This window comes from Suncus etruscus, chromosome 2, assembly GCF_024139225.1.
Source record: "Suncus etruscus isolate mSunEtr1 chromosome 2, mSunEtr1.pri.cur, whole genome shotgun sequence".
NCBI lineage: Eukaryota > Metazoa > Chordata > Mammalia > Eulipotyphla > Soricidae > Suncus > Suncus etruscus.
In genome coordinates this window covers 139,646,739-139,666,915 of record NC_064849.1, presented here as the reverse complement: position 1 = coordinate 139,666,915, position 20,177 = coordinate 139,646,739, and the positions used below count along the sequence as shown (strand labels likewise).

General features: G+C 36.4%; 1 non-coding gene across 1 annotated transcript; it reads right to left on the bottom strand.

The window, feature by feature from the left end:
- Positions 1–16,961: 16,961 nt before the first annotated feature.
- LOC126003070 (U6 spliceosomal RNA) lies at positions 16,962–17,068 on the bottom strand. Its single transcript, XR_007493613.1, has one exon. It is a non-coding gene; the product is annotated as a U6 spliceosomal RNA (small nuclear RNA).
- Between the last annotated feature and the right edge of the window lie 3,109 nt (positions 17,069–20,177).

Here is a 20,177-nt window from a genome sequence, read left to right as displayed (position 1 = left end):
CCAAGTATTTCGCAGTCCATGAAGCTGATCTTAAAGTAAAGAAGGGAGGTATTTATTCCAACTTCAGAAGCTCTAATGCAAACCAGCTCTCGTTTTTAGTTTAATTTTTATACTTCTAGTAATTCTACTTCTATGAGGGTAGTGACTTCATTTTAACCCTGCCCGATGTTGATTTAGTATTCTTACTCTCTTGGCCACCCCAACATTTTCTATCGAGAATTTGCTCTCTCATCCTTCTCTCCTTTACTTTCCAAGTATCTTCAGCCTTACCTGGATCTGTCCAGGTATGTGACTCTTCAGATAGATATTCACGTTATGTCCTCGGTTTTAGGTTAATTTTGGTTTAAGGTTGGTCGGCTACATGTTTCTAGCATAATACAGATTATAATTTAAGACAGCATTATTTCATGTTCATTAATTTTTTAAAACAAAACCTAAAAAATGATGAATTACTTGACTTTTATGTTTAAGGTCCTAATTAAACCACATTTTGTTTTTTGTATTTTTTTTTGTTTTGTTTTGTTTTGTTTTGGGGCCACATCTGATAACACTCAGGGGTTACTTCTGGCTATGTGCTCAGAAATCGCCCCTGGCTTGGGAGACCATATGGGACACCAGGGGATCGAACTGCAGTCTGTCCTAGGCAAGCATGCGCAAGGCAGATGCCTACACCATCCTCTGGCCCCATATTTTGTGTTCTTTTTTTTTTTTTTTTTTTTTTTTTTGGTTTTTGGGCCACACCCGTTTGACGCTCAGGGGTTACTCCTGGCTATGTGCTCAGAAATCGCCCCTGGCTTGGGGGGACCATATGGGACGCCGGGGGATCGAACCTCGGTCCTTCCTTGGCTAGCGCTTGCAAGGCAGACACCTTACCTTCAGCGCCACCTACCCGGCCCTTCATCTGTTCTCCATAGACAAACTATTTGAATGTATATAAATTCTCTCTCTCTGACTTTCATTGCAGTGTCACATATTCCTTTCTTTTGTGCAAAACAAAGATTTCTACAAAGTCTTTGAGAAGAGTTGACCTTTCTACCTCTACTCAAATATCTTGATTGCCTGAAACTCAGTTCCTTGTGAGTTGTATGTTTCACATTCAGATGGGTTGATTTATCAAAAACTATCCTTTATACTGGACTGAAATTTATTTTATCAGATGGACCTATAATTCCTGGAAATGCTTAAACATTATATATAAATATTGAAAAACAATGCACAAAGTAAATATAAGACATACTGATATTGACTTTATGTATTGTCTAAAATTTAGAAAAGCGTAAGTCCTTTGAAAGTCTTTGAAATAGAAGTATATGAGAATTGGGCAAGATACCCCATGTAGATATATGACAAGTTCCTCAAGGTTTAAATTAATTCAATGATCAGTACTATAAAAAACCCTATTTAATCATTAAAAAACAAGGATGAGACTAAGATCTAGAAAATAGAAATAATTCAATAGGAATAAAATAAGTACCTAAGGAATAAGGTCAATAAATGCCAAAAGAAAGAAGAGTAGGATAGTGTGGTCGATTATTTCTGCTTGTTAAGATACTTTCTGTCTTTGAGATCAGTGGAGGTAGTGGTTTAATTTCCTTCTTTCCTTTTGGCCAAAAATAAATAGTTTCAGAGTACTTGAGAAATTTTTCTAATTCTGAGTGCACAAATAAAACCTAGCACTAGTTTGGAAAAGCATCCTGTTTAAAAGTCTTAGAAGTTTCCATAATTTAGTCAAAATATCATTTTTGAGTAGTTATTCAGATTTTTATGGGAGGTGCTCAAATTCCTAACTGTACCATGAATGAACCACTCTCCAACAGCATACATTTGGGGGTTAAAAAAGGGCAATTACAGAGTAGAAACATGCTTATGGGTGTCCACCAGTCAAATTTGACAAGGTCTCCCATATCCAACTTCTATCCATGGTTGAAAATCATTGGAAGTTGTGTGGCATTTCAAATGTTTGAAATATAATGACTTGCTCCAAGAAATACAGAACACTTGATACATGTAGAGATGTCCTATGGAGTAATCTTAGGATCATAAAACATATAAGGCAGTTCTCACAGAGGGTGCAAAATTGATTCAATATATAGAATAAATGATTAAATATGAGTAAACTCTAGATCCTTTGTAATTAAAGTTGGTACTATAAATCACTTGGAAGAAAAAGAGTTCATGGAAAGGTCTAGGATACAATACATGACTTATACCATAATAATTAGACCCTTATATGCAATGACCTTATATGATTTTATAAAGATAGTCTTTAAATACCTTCTTAATATTATCATGATCCTCTCAGAACTGTTAGATTTGAGAGCAATCTTAACTTTTGAAAAGGAGGCCTAAGTAGACTATAATATTTCAGATATTTATTACTCACATTATTCTTCAGCAGAGTCTCTAAACTCTACTCAATCATAAGATCAAAGTACTGTTTTTTTGTTAAAGGAAGTTAAATATAGTAAAACTTGGCCTTGAAAATTTAGCCAACATTGAGAATTAGGTGCTTTCTATAACATGTACTTTTTCTATGGGAGGACAATAAGATATTCTTTTTATTTTCCTGAACTTATTGAGAAATAAGTGATAAAATTGCTTGTGCTTATGATATATATATATAACTTACAGACTTTATAAATATATACCATGTAAAATTATTACCACAATCATCAAGAAAGTTAACATACCTAGTATGTTTATCTTTTGGTGTTAGATTAACATTATTATTTATTGTAATTAACATGCTGTACATTAGATCTGCAGAACTAATACATACTTCATAACTGAAACTCTACTCTTTCACTAACATTTACTATTTTCCCTATTTCTTCTATCTATCCTCAGATAATAGTTTTTCTAATTTTTCTGAGTATTTTTAATTAAAATTATATATAAATGTAAGACAAATCAATATTTGTCTTTCTGTCTGTGTAATTTCTTTTTTTTTCTTTTGTTTGGTTTTTTTGGGCCACACCTGTTTGATGCTCAGGGGTTACTCCTGGATAAGTGCTCAGAAATTGCCCCTGGCTTGGAGGGATCATATGGGACACCGGGGGATAGAACCGTGGTCGCGATCTTTTCTTGGCTAGTGCTTTCCTTGGCTAGCGCCACCTTGCCAGCCCCGTCTGTGTAATTTCATTGAGCGTAACGTCCTTGACAGTAATTCATATTTCAAATTGCAGAACTTCTTTCTAAGGCAGAACAAGATATTCCATATATAATTGAACATATATGCTGGGTTATATCAATTTATGTTTATAGCTACATATATCTATGTTGATATTAATCTCTAAGTTTATATAATACGTTTTCCTATTCTTTCATCCATTAGCGTTTAGGTTGCTTTAAATGCTGCAGATAATTTCAGCATTCTAAGAAAGTTCATTTGGACTTCATTTCTTTTGAATCTATACCCAGATATATATCCAGAGATTACTGGATCATAGAAAATTATTTTAGGGGGGCAATAGTCAAGGGGATCAGGGTTCATTCCTGGTGATTCTAGGCAACTGGGCCAGAAGATTCAGTGTGCAGTTCTGATGAAGATATGCTACTCAGGCCTAGCAGTATATGGGAAACAACATGTTCACTCAATTATGTGGGACCCTGTGATACTGGGGATCAAACTTGGTACCTTATGCATGTAAGACATGCCCCCCAGCCTTTCAAGCTCTTTGCTCTGTTATTTATCTATATGCAGAGAGAAATTTACTTTTTCCAACTTGGATGCATTTTCTTTCCTTACCTATTTTATTTGACTAGGATTTTAAGTATTAAGTTGAAAGAAATATTTTAGTAAGTGTGTATATTGATCTTGATCTTCGAAGAAAAGTTTTCTGCTTTCCATATTGAGTAAAAAGTCAACTATGTGCATTTTATATTTTGCCAGTATTATATTCCTAATTTTATTATAATGCTAATTTACCAAGTTCTTCACAATATAGTCATTTCAGGCATTAAATGTTTAAACAGCAGTCGCACCACCCGTGTGACCCATCAGTAATCACCATTGTCACTCATTCACCTATCACCATAGTCTGCCTCTATGCAGGCACAAGACAAATTTACTTCATTTACTTGTTACAACACAAAGTCAAATGGAATTATCAATTTTATATCAGCACAGGTCAATTTGAAATGATTGCTATTTCTCTCCAGGGAATTAGTAAAGTCAATGTCTAAGGATTTACTGAGCTGTGGTTTGGTGCTAGTTGAATCTTCTGTGCTACTGTTTGGGCTCAGTAAGGCAAGGCAGATAGATTACTACATAACTCCCATCAGATTTCCTGTGATACTTACTACTTGAGTGATACTACAAAATATTGAGATGTAGGATTTTTTTTTTTTTTTTGGTTTTTCGGGCCACACCCGTTTGATGTTCAGGGATTACTCCTGGCTAAGTGCACAGAAATTGCTGCTGGCTTGGGGGACCAAATGGGACGCTGGGGGGATCAAACCGTGGTCCTTCCTTGGCTAGCACTTGCAAGGCAGACACCTTACCTCTAGTGCCAGCTCGCCGGCCCCTAGATGTAGGATTTATAGATCTAAATTAGATTAGGTGGCTTGGAAGTTTGACAAGGACAAGTCATGGAGCTGAGCCCATGACTAAAGTCATGGGGTTTAGCATTAGTCTGCTGTACTTCATGCAGAAAAGTAATCTTCCCCACTTTTCTTTTTCTTTATTTTATTTTCTTTTTTTTGCTTTTGGGCCATACCCAGAGGCACTCAGGGGTTATTTCTGGCTCTGGCTCAGAAATTGCTCCTGGCAGGATCGGGAAACCACATGGGATACCTGGATGAACTCAGATCCATCCAGAGTCAGACGCGTGCAAGGCAAACGTTCTACCGCTATGCTATCTCTCAGGCCCCTTCTCCCTCTTTTCTGAGAAGGCAAACAGTGGTATCAGCCAGATATGATTACCTGGTAAGTACTGGCAGACATTATTCTCTTCTGGAACATGGCGGCTGACTCTGGCTGTTTTTCTTTTATGAAAGCAGTGGGTGGAGGGGGCTAGGACTTTCAAAGGTGGTGCCAGTACAGGAGGACTCGATTCCTTCCATTATAGAAGAAAATGCCCAGATTTTAGCCCTATCTCACCTGAGAGGATTTAGTTGCTCAGATTATATGATTTCAATTGTGAAGCTGGGCCTTTTCTGCCAGAGGGTGTCAGGGACGACACTGAACTGCTGTAGGTCATGTAGAAAGGGAAATCGTCCCCCATGCTTTCTGAGAAGGCCAATCTAAGTTGAAGTAATTTCCTTGTGATAGATGTTGAGATTTATTATTATAAAATGGTATTGAATTGATATCGTCAATATTTTTCTGCACATATTGATCTATGAGAGTTTTAAAAATTAATAAAGAAATTCTAACTGAATTACACCATAACAAACCACATAATGTAGCGTACAACTTAAGGATTAAGCATTATATAATTATAAAACTAAGTAAATTATAAAAACTAAGTAGTTAAAATTTTGAACACAATATATGACAATATAGGGCATGTTCCAAGTCTGCTTTAAAAATAAACAAGAAAGTAGGGGATACTTATTTTGTTAGTTGAATTAAAGCAAATTTCTAGAATCAATTTTGCTACTTCTTCTTGTTCTTTAAGCATCAACCATTGTAGTATAAACTGGTCCCAAAGGATGAGCTGCTTCAGAGAATAGCAGACATCCATATTTTTAAGTGGCTACTTAAGAAGACTTTCTGTGGAAGATGATGATTTAAAGAAAAAACTTTAAAAGCATCTATTTTCGTGCAGTCTAGCTTTCTATTTTCTTTCTGATAAACCAATCAAGTAGTATATCCCAAGCACCTAACATACCTAGAGGGGAATGGGAGAATAGACCATAAAAGTCATATGGGTCATTCATCGACACCAACACTCTTACTTTTGGGTTATGTCATCTCCCTTAGTTTCCAGTGAAATGAGACACTTAAATTGCAACAACTAATTCAGAAAAACATAGTAGCTGTAGATTTAATTTGCCCCCAAATTTGTGTTTGAGAGAGGATTCTGACTGACTGGGTAACTACAGAAAATTGTTATAGATTATGCATTTTGGTTTGTGACACATGGCATATGGCTACAAAAATAAATTAATTCTCTTTTTAACTAAGACAGAAGTTCATGTGATGAAATATTTGGCTCTGAAGAGATGTTACTAATTTTATTTTCATAGTATGGCAAGCCAGCTCATATTTTCATATAAAGTTGAATCTAACTCACTTAACAATGTTTTGTGTTCAAAAAGAATAAATTATGAGGATCAATATACCAAGAGCAATAGCATTGACAATAGAGTGGTTTTTGTTACATGTGGCCAACCTTGCTTCAAACTCCATATGGTCCTTTGAACCTCAACAGCAACGATTCTTTTCTTTTTTCTTTTTTTTTGGAAGAGGGGTAGATTTTGAGCCACACTTGGTGAAGCCCAGGGGTCATTCCTGGCTATGCACTCAGAAATTGCTCCTGGCTCAGGGGACCATATGGGACACCAGGGATTGAACCCAGGTCGGTCCTGGGTCAGCCATGTGTAAGGCAAACACCCTACCACTATGCTATTGCTTCGACCCCAGCAGTGATTTTGAGCACAGCGCCAGGAGTAAGCCTTGCTCTAGGAGTGGCCCCTAAAACAAAGCAAAACAAAACAAAAACCAGGGGCTAGAGTGGTAACACAGTGGTAGGGCATTTGCCTTACATGCACATGACCCAGGATGGACACAGGTTTGATACCTGGCCTCCCATATAGTCTTCTGAGCCAGGAATGATTTCTGAGAGCAGAGCCAGAAGTAACCTCTGACCACTGCCAGGTGTGTCCAAAAAAAAAACAAAAACAAAAACAAAAACAGCCCAAAATGAACAAACAAAAACAAACCTTCACCCCTCCCCCAAAACCAAAAATCAATCCAATAAAAACCAATGACAAAATTAAAAGACTTTTAGAGTTTATTCAGTTTTTTTTTTTTTTTTTTTTTTGTAACGCCTAGTGGTACTTAGGGCTTAGAATGGAGGGGTTTGGAGAGCTATGGATCAAACTTGGGCCAGCAAAGTGCAAGGTAAGCACACTTTCCACTATACTATGAATGCTTATGAATGCTTTTTAAATTGAATAATCTTAGTAGACATTCCCTTTCCTTTCTGGAGTTTTTCTAACTGATAAATTTTTGATCTTGACTTTTTACATGGTGATCTAATGAAACACACTACTAAAATAAACAAATAATATTTGGATAGTTTGATACAAAAGAAATTTTCAATCTGCTGAGTAGCCTTTCCTACAAAAGCTTGATACTGTTTGGGAAAGCAGTAGTGGATTCTCTTGGTTGTGTCAACAAATATTTTTTTAAAATCTAATAAGTAGGAAATTAAAAGCCAGATTCATCAGAACAGAGATCCTATAGATATTTAGTCTTCAGGTACTCATAGTTTTTGACAGTTCTCCAAGGAGCTTACTTTAAAAACAAATTTTTTTTAATTATAAAATGCACTTGGAAGAAAAATGTGGAGACAAGTAAGTTTGATCATAGTGGAAAGCATGTCTGGTGTTGAGCCATAGTACAACTTAGATTCTATTTTCTTAAATTAGTTCCTTCTGTGTTCCATTTGTCAATGCTATTCATAGCTCCCAATAGCCAACTAGGCCAGTGACTTTGGAATCATTGACTCACTTTCCTCATCCACAGATATGGCAAATTATTTCTCAAATATTTCTCCTCTCCCACTTTGTCATCATAAGCAAAAAAGTTAAGGGTCAGGGAGGTGGTGCAAGTAGTAAGGCATCTGCCTTTCCTGAGCTAGCCTGGGATGGACCAAGGTTTGATCCCCCAGCATCTCATATGGTCCCCCAAGTTAGGAGTGATTTCTGAGTGCATGACCAGGAGTAACCCATGAGCATAACCAGGAGTAACCACTGAGTGTGGCAAAAAAAAAAAAAGAATTTAAGAGTCTTATATTTTCACAGTGGAATTATGCAATGGCATTTGAATTGACCATTTTTTCTATTTCCCCGGAATTTTCTTTCTAAAATTCAAGATTATTTGTTATTTAAAATTTTATTTAAATACCTATGTTTAAAAATCTAGAATGGGATTAAAGGTTCAGAGAAATAGTACAGTAGGTAATGTGCTCGTCTTGCATGCATTGTTTCAGGTTTGATGGTCAACATCCCATTTGGTACTCCAGCTACCATTGGGTATAATTCCTTCATGCAGAGCCAGGAGTGTGAGTAGCACTGAGTGTGCATTCAAACAAATTTGAAAAAAATCTAGAATGGCTCACTTTTATTAAGAGCAATTTTATATTTGGGGAGTAGGCTTTTTTCCCCACACCAGTGGTGCTCAGAGGCTGTGTGTTCAGGTATCACTTGTGATGGTGCTGAGGAGACCAAATAAATAAATGGTGGCATGTAACCTGTGCCTGTGCTTTAGGCCATTGTTTTGGTGGGAAAGGGGACGACCTCACAGCTGTACAAGTGTCCAAGCCAAAAGCAGGCAGGAGCCATGGGACTGGGAGTGAAATTTTGATCTATTTTCACAAACTAGGAGGACTAGATTTGTGGGACTCTACATAGCCTAATCCTGTGCTTTCCACCCAAGACACCACATCCAACCCCACAAACAAACTTCCCAACCCAAAGATACAAGCTAAATCTTTTTAGCTAAAGATGAATTTTCTTTTTCTTTTCTTTTCTTTTCTTTTTTTTTTTTTTTTTTTTTTTTTTGGTTTTTGGGCCACACCTGTTTGACGCTCAGGGGTTACTCCTGGCTATGCACTCAGAAATCGCCCCTGGCTTGTGGGGACCATATGGGACACCGGGGGATCGAACTGCAGTCCATCCTACGCTCGGTCCGTCCTACGCTAGGGTTTGCAAGGCAGACACCTTACCTCTAGCGCCACCTTCCCGGCCCCGAATTTTATTTTTCTTAAGAAGTTAGGGGAAGTGACTAACAGACTCAGGGCTGAAGCCATGGGGCCATGGGCCTTAATGAGTGCTTCCCTGTCTTCTCTATTTCCCTTATAAAAAGTTTTGTGACCCAGAGGTCTAAGGCCATGGGACAAATGCTGCACCATCATTTCAAATAAAATAATGCAAACCAAGGACATAAGCCAAGAGTTTGGAGCTGAAATTTCGTTGTGGTTTTTTTTTTTCCCTCACAAACTGGGGGGTAGGGTGAGGAGAACACAATAGACAGGCTTAGGACTCTAAAGCAGCCTAACTAGGCACATATTCTCAGCCCTAAAAACAAACCAATCTGACCCATAAACCACAGAGCTGGGGAAAGATTTTTTTTTCCTAACCAAATGTTTAGGAGTTGTCTGCAACCTGATTCTGTAACTGTGATTCACAATATTAGATTTACAGGTGGGTGGAGAATACTCCAGACTTGGCTGTAGAGATGAAGTCTGTAACCCAGCTGAATGTTTCCCAATCCATTATCCGTGTATGTGTGGTGTGACCCAGAACTTCATACCCAGTCCTAGGGCTGTACCTCTGAATCTGGGTGTTTTGTTTGTGGTGTTTAGGATAGGCCATAGAAGCAGTTTTATTTGAGGGAGGGTTTGAGGGAAGTGCTCAGTGGAGCTATTTGACCTGTGGTTTGAGCTATTTTGTTTGTGTGACAGGATAAACTCTTGTTAACAGGTTCTCATGTTCTTTCTTTCTATTATTTATATATAATTTTATATATAACTCTATATCATAAAATAGAAGAAACACACAGGCACACACAAAACATTTTGCCCCTGTTTCTCTCCTAATTGGTGTGAGAGAAAAAAAAAACACAAAATTTCATGCCCAGACCTGTAGGTATTGCTGTTTTGTGTTTGTGGGAGGGGTGCACCATGGTGCATGGTCCCATGACTTGAGGCCATTTAGGTTGTGGAAGTTGGGGGGGAGATGCCAGTCACTACTGAAAAGATAGCATTGCTTGATATGATAGTATCATATATGTTGGTCTTTATCAAACCATCTGGTAGAATGATGAGTTCTAATAGTAGATACATCAGAAAGAAAATTGGTATTTTGTGAAGCAAAGTTTAGCTCAGCTAAGCATATGGAAATAAAGAGAAACTCCTTAAAAATGTTCTATCAGGTTGTACTATTTTCTTATTTTTAAAGATTACTTTTCTTTTTATATTTCTAGACCTTAAAGATTGTCTTCATCTCTGTTAGCATTTACATATATCTGTAAATATATACATATATACATATATATACATGGAGAGAGAAAGTCTCTTTTGGGTTTCAGGCATACAGTGTTCCAGTACCAATTCCTTCACTGCTTTCTACTAATCTCTGCATTTTTTTCTTCTCTCAACTTATCTTTATGATAAGCACTTTAATGATAAATTTTAGGTACAGTGGTTTACATTATTGCTATTAATAAAAACTTTATGCTTGGTGCTTTAACACCTTTAAATAATCTTTCTTTCCTCTAGAGTGACCATTTACCTTCACCATTGTCATAATGTTCTTTTCTCTGTCATATCAACTTTTCCACAGATCTAAGCTTTCCTACTGAAGAGCAATTCTCATATTCTTTGTTCCTATTGTCTTTGGGCATTTTTTTCTTCCTCAAAATGCTTCTTTATATGCCTCATATGAAGGAGAACATTTTGTGTCAGTCTTTCTCCCTCTGAGTAACTCCACTCAGCATAATACTCTCTAGATCTAGCCACATAGAATCAAATTGCATGTCTTCACTTAGGACTGAGTAACATTCCATTGTATATATGTACCATAGCTTCTTTATCAAGTAATCTGTTCTTCAGCATTTAGGTTGTTTACATATTTGGGCTATTGTCAATAGTGAACCAATGAACATAGGATACTCACATTTGAATCCAAGGATTATGATAAAAAATGTACAAACTTGCCCAAAATAAATTGATCATATGCAGCAATCTTCAACCACATGGATAAGGTAGTAAAAAATTAGCATGACCCATTGGAAAGTCCTGTGGGAAAAATCAAGGATTTGGAGGTTTCCTAAGTGGATTAGGCAAACTTTCATGCATAGTATATTAACATTTGTTGGCAAATGTCTATCCTCCCACACCATTTGCTCTCTTATGTTTACCAATTGTTGGTTTGGAAGAACTTACTAAGATTCTTCAAATTTCAAATTGTTCACATGTATAAGGGGGATGGTGGTGCTAAAAATAACACTAACTTCTCATCTCATAAATTTGTTTTGATTTTCAAAATATTTGTATTCATGTAAAAAAAAGAAAATATGTGATGAAATAGTTTGGGGTTATACATAGCATTTCTGAAAGTCAGTGAGTATGTAGAGAAGAATTGCTACTTTGTGGTTGCTGTTGTATAATGTTAATTGAAGTAACACATTAAAAACTAGGGTGAAACTTGTATTCATTAAGATAGTCACTGTGTTTCTGAATGAAAAAATTACCTATTGAATAAATACTTTTCTATCGAAACTAACCTTATTTTATTGAAGTATTTCAACTTAGATGTTCATTTAAGCAGAGCTTGTAGCTTGCATTTAGAGATTCGGCCTAGGATTTGTACAATAACCAAGATCTCTGATTCCAGAGGTCTGACTTAGACAACTGTGACAGAATAGATCTTCTGGAAACATAATCAAAGACTCTATCCTAGTCTTAATCCTAGGATCTGTGCAAAGACCAAAACTACCAATTACAGAAGACTGATTACAACAACAGTGATGGAACAGAACTGCTAGAACTGTAAAGAAAGACACTATTCTAGACTTCATCCTATGACTTGTGCAAATATCAAGATCTCTAGTTAGAGGTCAAATTCTATAATCCACAACTGAGCAGAAAGTTTCCTGGCACCATAAAAAGTCCTTAGGGTGTGAAAAGGAGTATGTAGGGAACCTGTAGTTATTCCCAAGACAGTATATTTCAAAAGCAGAGAAACTCTGTATCTTTTAGGCCAAGGGAATCCCTTTCTAATTTCCCCAATATTTACTGTGCCTGTGCAAAAACAAAAACAAAAAAAAACTTGCCATACCAGCTCTCCTTTCTTTTTTCTTTTCTTTTTTTCTTTCATTCTTGTGGTTATTGTTTGGTTGTTGTATTTCTGTTGGGGTACTTTTTTGTAGTTGCTCATTTGGTCTTTGATTTGATTTTTGTTTCTTTTTTGTTTTGTTTATTTTGTTTTTATTTTGTGTGTGTTTTTATAATAATTTTTATTTTGACCAAAGTGGATTACAAATCTTTCACAGTAATGTTTTAGGCATATAGTGTCATTGAATCAGGGACATTCCCACCACCAATGTTGTCCTCCCTCCACCCCTGTTCTCAGCATACATCCCATATCCCCCTGTTTGACCCTCTCTCCCCCATGTTGCTAGTGTAAGTGGTCTTCTCTGTGTCTAGCTTGTTGTAGATTGGGCATCGATTCTGTTGTCATTGACTTTGGGTTTTGTGTTTAAATATGATCATTTTTTCATTTCTACTTAATGTTCATACTACTGTTTGTTCTTGATAACTTCCATTATTTCCCCCCTAATTTGTGAGGCGGAACAAGATGGTTCAAGTTATATAGCTCTGTTTGAAGGAAGGAAAAAGTTAAAATGGGGCAAAAATCAAACAAGCAAAAAATGGAGGATTCTTCTAGAGGCTATAAATATCAATTTAAGGGAAAAAGGAGAAAAAACAACAACAATACAAAAAAAAACAAACAAAAACCTGAAAAGCACCACAGCAATAAAGACAACAACCACACAATAACCATGGTCCTGAAATAAAAACAAAACAAAACTAAGCACAAAAAAAACAAAAACAAAGAAACCAAACAATAACAATATCAACACCAAGAAGAATTATTTTGTACTTCTTCTTCTTTTTCTTTTTTTTTTTTTTGCATCGGTATAGTAAATATTGGAGAGATTAGAAAGGGAATTCCCTTGACCTAAGAGATACAGGGTTTCTCCATCCTTGAAATATACTGTCATGAGAATAACTAGAGGCTATGTACATGTTCTTTTACTTTCCCATAGGTCCTTTTGTGGTGTCTGTAAATTGTCTGCTCTGTCGTGGATGATAAAATAAGGCCTCTGTAGCTAGAGATCTTGGTATTTGCACAGGTCATAGGATGGAGTCTTTCTTTACGGTTCTAAAAGTTCTGTTCCATCACTGTTGTTTTAATCAATCTTCTGTAGTTGATGATCTTGGTTTTCTGCAATGATCCTAGTATGAAGCCTAGGATAGAGTCTTTCATTATGTTTCCAGAAATTCAGTTCAGTTGCAGTTGTCTCAGTCAGACCTCTGGAATTAGACATCTTGATTGTTATACAGATCACAGGCCAAAGCCTAGACTAAGGTCCTTTTTATTGGTTCCAAGATAAGTTCTTCCAAATCATGGTTGTTACAGTCAGTCTTCTGTAGACAGCAATCTTGGCTTTTGCACAGATCAATGGATGACATATCTTCTGATTTCATCTTGTCATTAGGTGGTGAGGTAAGGCAACCTGCTCTTAGATCAAGTTGTTGCAATTTCCTCATTGTCAGGATGTCATATCAATATTGGCACATGTTGGTGTCTGAGCAGTATTAAGAATGTCTCAGAAGGAGTTTGGTTCCAGGAGCTGTTGCAGAGAATTGAATAGGTTCTATGTCTGGAATCTAGGGTTCCAGATTGGATGGTCGTGGTCTATTCTAAATTGGGTCCACATGACATTTGTTTAAGGTGGGAGGTACCCCTGTATTGTAAAATGTATGAGTTCTTTTCCCTAGTAGATAAGAGGTTGTTTCTAAAGGTAAAATTTACCCTTTTGGGGCCGGGCGGTGGCGCTAGAGGTAAGCTGCCTGCCTTGTCTGCACTAGCCTTGGACGGACCGTGGTTCGATCCCCCGGAGACCCATATGGTCCCCCAAGCCAGGAGCAACTTCTGAGCACATAGCCAGGAGTAACCCCTGAGCATTACCGGGTGTGGCCCCCCCCAAAAAAAAAAACAAAAAAAATTACCCCTTTTTAGTATGCCTTTGCAAGAAGAAATGGTGCTATATTATACTGCTGGTGCATTTGGAAGTGAGAGTGTCAGGCTCCATCATCTCTGTGCCCTGGTTTTGACCTGAGCTATTATCCCAGGCAAGACTTTTTCTTGTAGGTTTTTGTACCAAGCAGAACCAAAACAGGTAAAGTTAAGGAAGAGAAGAAAACAAAAACAGCCGATCCAGGACCAAAGGTGGTTGGTTTGATTCCCGGTGTCCCATATGGTCCCTCGTGCCTGCCAGGAGCTATTTCTGAGCAGACAGCCAGGAGTAACCCCTGAGTACCGCCAGGTGTGGCCCAAAAACCAAATATATATATATACACACACTCACATATATATAAAAATAAATAAATAAAATTTGTAAAAGTAATTAAAGGAACAAAGTGATTCAGGAGACTACCTTGCATTTGGGATAAACAGGTTAAGAGGTAGAATTATATAGGTCTTAAACTTGTAAAGGAAATATAGTTTCCCCATTGTCTTTTGAGATATTCTTGTAGGGGGTGGAATCTAGGGCACAGTTTCATTAAACACCCTGGTCTTGTTGACTTTGAGAAATGATTTGTGGCAGGATAGGCTCGGATATAGTTCTTGCACTGGGCATCCTTCTGGAGCTAAGTCTGGTATTAAATAAAAGTCCATGTTTGGGGGTGGGATGAGAAGCAGGGCCACAGAGCATGAGTCTACAGGGGTGTTGGTTGTAGTTTCTTTCAGGGGAAAAGATGTGCTGAGTGAGTCCTTTGGTTTGGGAGCTGGGTGATGGCTTATTGGGCAGGAGGTCGGTTTTGATACCTAATTGGTTAAGAACTGAGAGTAAAGAGCATTAATAAGGTGAGATATCGGATTGGAAATGGGTGTGTGTGTGTGTGTGTGTGTGTGTGTGTGTGTGTGTGTGAAGAGATAGTAGGATTTCTGAAGGGGGGAGGATGGATAGTATATAGGAGGGGTATATACACTATAGGCCTGGATTGTTTACAATTTAGGTTTGGCTCTTATAGAGGTGTCCTCTCTTTCTGTGCACATGCCCATATAAAGACATACATTAGTGATCGATTCTTAAGATGTTGTTAGAGGTCTGACCCTGATAGGATGGGTCTGATCTATTATGGACTGGTTGAATTAAGATAAATAATTAGTTTAGGATAGCTTGTTATACTTTGTTATGTTTTTCTCCTTTTTCACATTTCTTCTTCTTTATTTTAACTATTTCTTTTCTTTTTGGGCCCCACCTGGTGATGCTCAAGGGTTACTCCTGGATATGATCTCAGAAATTGCTCCTGGCTTGGGGGATCATATGGGATACCGGGGATCTTACCACATTGCGTCCTAGGTCAGTGTGTGCAAGGCAAACTGCCTACCAACTTGCACCACCAATCTGACCCCTCCCTTTCTTCTTTTTAAATTGGCATTTAAAAAATATCAATTTTAAAAAATATCCAAAAGATGACTTCTCCTGCTTTGTTTTTTCTTTTTTCTTTTTCTTTTTTTCCTTTTATATCTTTATTTAAATAGCTTGATTACAAATATGATTGTGGTTGGATTTCAGTCATGTAGAGAACACCCCCTTTCACCAGTGCAAAATTCCCATCACCAATGTCCCAAATCTCCCTCCTCCCCACCCCACCCCCACCTGTACTCTAGACAGGCTTTCTATTTTTCTCATTCAATTATATTGTTATGATAGTTCTCAATGTAGTCATTTCTAACTGCACTCATCATCTTGTGGTGAGCTTCATGTAGTGAGCTGGAACTTTCAGATCTCTCTTTCATCTCTGAAAATTATTGCAAGAATGTCTTTTATTTTTCTTAAAACCCATAGATGAGTGAGACTATTATCCATCTATCTCTCTCCCTCTGACTTATTTCACTCAACATAATCAATCCTCCTTGTTTGTTTTTTTCTCTTTTCTTTCTTTTTTTTTCAAACAGAACCACATAACTTGAATCATCTTGTTCTGCCTCATAAATTGAGGGGGGGGGGGAAAGATGGTACCAGAACCGAACAGTCATGTGAACATTGAGTAGAAATAAAAAACCATCAGACTTAAACACCAAACCCAAAGTTAACGACAACAGAATAAATATCCAATCTTCAACAAGCTATACACAGAGGTGGCCAGTTATACTAGCAGGCCAGCGGACAAAGGAGGGGGATGCTGGGAACAGGGGTGAAGGGAGGACATCACTGGTGGTGGGAATACCCCTGATTCAATGTCACTATATACCTTTAATTTTACTGTGAAAGGTTTGTAATTCATGTTGGTCACAATAAAAATTATTTTTTAAGGGGCTGGGAAGGTGATGCTAGAGGTAAGGTGTCTGCTTTACAAGTGCTAGCGTAGGACGGACTGCGGTTCAATCCCCCGGCAGGGGCGATATCTGAGCGCATAGCCAGGAGTAACCCCTGAGTGTCAAATGGGTGTGGCCCAAAAACCAAAAAAAAAGTTTTTTTTTAAAAGAATGCATATCACATGAAAAGCGCCAGAATTATAAAATACTTAAGTAAAGTAAGTGACTGAACTAAATGAATTAATTACTATATGGCACCCAATACTCAACATTGTAATTTTTACTTGAGAATTTTATATTAGTATATAAGTATATAAGCCTTAAGTTACCTATACGAATTTGATTACCATTGTAACTAAAACTATAAATAGTAAAATTCTCAATTAACGAGAGAACATGTGTGACTAGGTCTCTTTGTAATAAATAAGTAATAGTAATTGGTAATTATTTTTTATTTTGGTCATAGCAGTTTTGATCTTGGCACAATCCTGTATGCTGTGTGGAGCGTAAAAGCTGTGTCTGCCACATGAAGAAAAGCTCCTTACCCACTAAAAAATGGTTATTCATGACCAATAATTTCATGTACTAGGATTTAATGTTTTGTCTTGCTAGCCTTGTTTAATATTAGTGATTTTATTTTATTTATTTTTTTTCTTTTTTTTCTTCTTTTTTTTTTAAATATGGAATGCTTCACGAATTTGCGTGTCATCCTTGCGCAGGGGCCATGCTAATCTTCTCTGTATTGTTCCAATTTTAGTATATGTGCTGCCAAAGCGAGCACAATATTAGTGATTTTAAATGCTTCCTGGCAGAGGAGGCAATGTATAAATTATAAAATTATTAATTTTAATGCTATCTTAAGCATTAAAATATCATGTTTGTTATGATTTACTTATAACAATTATCATTAGCCAGGTATATAAAATTCTTAATGTTTTTCACATTTTCCTTTTTATCTTCTAATAAAATCATAAAAGAGAGCATACCTTTTGTGGGCAGAGCGATAGCTCAGCAAAAGAGCATTTGCCTTGCATGCGGCTATTCCAGGACAGACCTGGGTTTGATCCCTGGTGTCCCATATAGTCTCCCATGCCAGGAGCAATTTCTGAGCATAGAGCCAGGAGTAAGCCCTGATCATCACAAAGTGTGGCTCAAAAACAAAGCCAAACAAACAAAAGTGAGCATAGCCTTTAAAGTTAATTGAGAAAAACATAGCAACTAAAACTCTATAAAGAAATTCATATTTTCATATTTTGAAATTGGATATGATACCATCAAAAATCACAAGAACTGTATGGAAATGTGAAGAATTTTAAACAAGCATTTACTTGTTCTACAATATACTTTAAAATGTGCTTCAATCTTTTTTTCATTGTTTTATGAATATGTGTAATTACTGTGCAATTTTTAGTAGATCTCTTTAACTAACATTAAATTACAAGTATAATGTAAGCAAAACTAATTGTATTTGCTTATGTTGTCAGCTTTGGATACCTAATGTTATAAAAATGAAGTCTAATGGAAATTAGATATCAATATGTTTTCTTTAGGAGTCTGATTTCATTACTTATTTTATGAAGCAATAAATAATTACAAAATAGTTCATTCTGTTAATCAAAAACCATTAGCAAACTCATAAATTAAATATATTTACGTGTCAAAACAGTAAGAGCCTATGTTGTAAAATGGACCAGAAAATCAGTTAAAGCAATTCTCATATGTCAGCTTCCCTAAATAACATAGCTTAAAAATGAGGATTAATTTTCTCTCAGATAAGGTTATCTTCTTTTAATGTGGTTAAAAATCCCCAGTAGATCTGATGTCTATTTCTTCTCCAAAGGTTTGGATCTTATCAAGCATGGTAGCTACTTTGAAATTAACAGTAAACATTAAGAGTTCTTATAATAAGTTTTATGATCTGCTCTGGGTTAAGAAGAGAGTGGTTGAATTCACATAGATAGTAACTTGTGGCTTTCTCTGTGACTTCATGTTGTTCAGGAACTCAAGGAGGTTCTGACAAGATCAGACAGGTAAAAACAGGGAGACCATATCCAGTGCTTTATCTTAAGATATTTTAGTTTTGTTTTATTTATCTCCTTGTGACAACACCTAAACTCTTTTACTCAGCCTAAAAAATTCATAGAATAAAACACACTTCCATTAAAAAGTCAAGATATTTATTCAAATAAAATAAATGAGATTCTGTTATGTGCCAGAAACTATGTTTAAGACTTGAGATTTTATAGTGAAAGGGAAAAAATATAAAGTATCTTGCTCAGTACACTAGTGATGTGGCATTAACTAGACAGTATACAAGAGCAACAAGGGCCCTAGAAATGTCTTCCTCTTTAAATTCTTTCATTCACTAAAAACTTTTATTATGGTAAATATAAGTTATGTTCAAATTCTCTTACCACAATACACTTGAAGATTATGTTCAGTTATTTATTAATTATTGTATATTCTTTCAATAAATATTGATATAATTCTATCATCTCTAACAATTTAAAGATCGATGAAGGAATTCTGTCAAACCTCTTATGGTACAGTATGGGCTATGGATTTACATCATGATTCTTCTGCCAATCTATAGGCATTATGTAAATTCAAATAAAAGGGTAATAATTTCCAGATGACAAAGTCATCAAAGGCTGCATAGACAAAGAGTTTGTAAACTGATGTTATGAACACTATAACAAAAGGAAAGACATCCCAGGTAAAGAACAGAGAAAACAATTACATAGCATCAACTCAGAATCAACAAAGCTAGGGCTAACATTCAGTTTACTTGACATTTCAGGATTTTACTAAAATACTTTTAATAAAGTACCATGATTACAAACATGTTTGTAGTTGGGTTTCAGTTGTAAAAACAACACACCTCTTCACCACTGCAGCATTGCAACATTTCCAATATAAATGCCCCCCCCCCATTTCCCTCCTTTCCCACCCCCTGCCTGTATTCAAGTCAGGCATTCTACTTCTCTCACTCATTAACACTGTCAAGATAGTTGTTAGTATGGTTATTTTTCTAACTGAACTCACCACTCTTTGTGGTGAGTTTTATGTGATGAAGCTGGTCCTTCCAGCCATCATCTCTATTGTCTCTGGGTATTTTTACAATACTGTCTTTAATTTTTCTTAAAACTCATAGATGAGTGAGACTATTCTGTGACTATCTCTCTCCCTCTGACTTATTTCTCTCAGCATAAGTTTCCATGTTCATCCATGTATAGGAAAATTTCATGGCTTCATCTCTCCTGACAGATGCATAATATTCCATTGTGTATATGTACCACAGTTTCTTTAGCCATTCATCTGTTGAAGAACATCTGTGCTGTTTCCAGATTCTGGCTCTTGTAAATAGTGCTGCAATGAATATAGGTGTGCAGAAGGCATTTTTGTATTGCGTTTTTGTGTTCCTAGGGTATATCTCTAGGACATTTCAATTTTGATGGATTAATAATTAGAGCTGGATGAGATCCATAAAGAGAAGACAAGTGTTAAAAGAAACCAATACATGCTTATTATCAAGAAAAATTACTTTAATTTAAAAACTCCTTTATGGGACATTCTTTGAAATTTAGAATCTTCTATAGCCTCCTTACTCTATCCTCTATGCAGCAATTCTAATTTCAATTCTTTTACATTATTGAGTAATTCAAGGATGTACACTAGATATTATAGATTTGGAGGCAACTAATCACAGTAGTTGAGACACAGAGATTGGGAAGGCTGTTTGAAGTTGAATCCAAACAAAACTTCTGAAATTTCAGTTTTGATTATGAAGGTTGAACTTATTTGAAGTTCACCAAAGTACATTTTTGAGAGCCTGGAGAGAGATACAAAACAGAAGATCCGTGGTGATGGTCTGTAAATGAATATTCATT